Source organism: Phoenix dactylifera, unplaced genomic scaffold (genome assembly GCF_009389715.1).
Source record: "Phoenix dactylifera cultivar Barhee BC4 unplaced genomic scaffold, palm_55x_up_171113_PBpolish2nd_filt_p 001659F, whole genome shotgun sequence".
In the NCBI taxonomy this organism is placed as follows: Eukaryota; Viridiplantae; Streptophyta; class Magnoliopsida; order Arecales; family Arecaceae; genus Phoenix; species Phoenix dactylifera.
In genome coordinates this window covers 12,909-14,246 of record NW_024068961.1, presented here as the reverse complement: position 1 = coordinate 14,246, position 1,338 = coordinate 12,909, and the positions used below count along the sequence as shown (strand labels likewise).

At 40.7% G+C, this 1,338-nt stretch overlaps 1 pseudogene; it reads left to right on the top strand.

The window, feature by feature from the left end:
• The first annotated feature begins 999 nt into the window (after positions 1-999).
• On the top strand, positions 1,000-1,097 carry LOC120108945 (annotated as a pseudogene).
• Positions 1,098-1,338: the final 241 nt, after the last annotated feature.

The following is a 1,338-nucleotide window of genomic DNA, read 5'->3' as shown; positions in this document are numbered from 1 at the left end:
GAGTTTGGTTCAAGCTTTTGCAAGGGCTTTAATCTTTGTGGAAATGGTGCAGGAAAAGGACATTCAATTTTTTCAGTAGATGTTGGTGCTTCGGTTTCTTCATTATCCTTTTCTTTTGTCTTGGGATGGTCAGAATCAGGTATGACTTGTGTTTGTTCTGGGACTGGTCGGTCAATAATCTTTCCACTTCGCAAAGTTATTATACTCTTTGCTTGCTCTTTATGCGAAGTTGAAGATGATGCATTGCTACCGCCGTAGACTTGAGGGTTAGGTTGTGGTTGAGCTGGTAGCTTACCCTTCTCTTGAGCACTTAAAGCAGTGGTCAGCGTTGTCAGTTGATTTCTTAATTCATCATTGATTTTAGCTTGACCTTGCATGAAAGATTGCAAAGTTTCTTCGAGACTGGATTTTTGAGGGGGTGCATGTGCATAATGAGGGTGCGGAGGTGGAGGAGTTGGGTTATATACTTGTTGAGGTTGGTCATTCCTCCACCTGAAATTTGGATGGTTCTTCCATCCAGGGTTGTAAGTACCCGAAAAAGGATTATTGAAAGATTTTTGATAGGTATTCATAACATTGGCCTGATCGTGCAAGACTTCCTTGAATGCGGGTATTGTGGGGTAATCAGTGATGAGATGGCCAGGCATCTCGCAAATCCTACAACACTCGCTGTTGTGTTCTACGGTCTTGACGGGTTCAATCCTTCTAAGTTCAATTTCCTCTACCTTCCTAGTAAGGGCTGCCATTTTAGCCTGAATATCATCTTGAGTACTAAGGTTATAAAGGCCCCCATGTCCAATGTTAGTAGGCTTAGGCAAAGGTTTATTCACTCTATCCCCTGTATCCCATAATTGTGCAGTCTCTGCGAGAGAGTCTAAATAGTCCCATGCCTCATCGGGTTGCTTTTCCAAAAATAGACCATTGCACATAGTCTCTATAAATTGTTTTAATTGTGGAGACAATCCCTCGTAAAAGAAACTAATGGTTCTCCATGTTTCAAACCCATGATGAGGACAAGAGAGTAGCAAATCTTTAAATCTCTCCCAGCATTCATAAAATGTTTCATGGTCTTTTTGTTGGAAATTACTAATGTGCCTTTTCAAAAAATTAGTCCTTTGTGCGGGAAAGAACCTTTTTAAGAATTCTCTTTGCATATCATGCCATGTTCCTAACGATCTTGGTCTCAAGGAGTTCAGCCATGTTTTGGCTTTATCCTTCAAGGAAAAAGGAAACAAGGTTAATTTAAGGACATCTTCCGATACATTTGGCACTCTAAATGTGATGCTAATTTCCTCAAAATCCTTAAGGTGAAGATAAGGGTTCTCGGATTCCATTCCA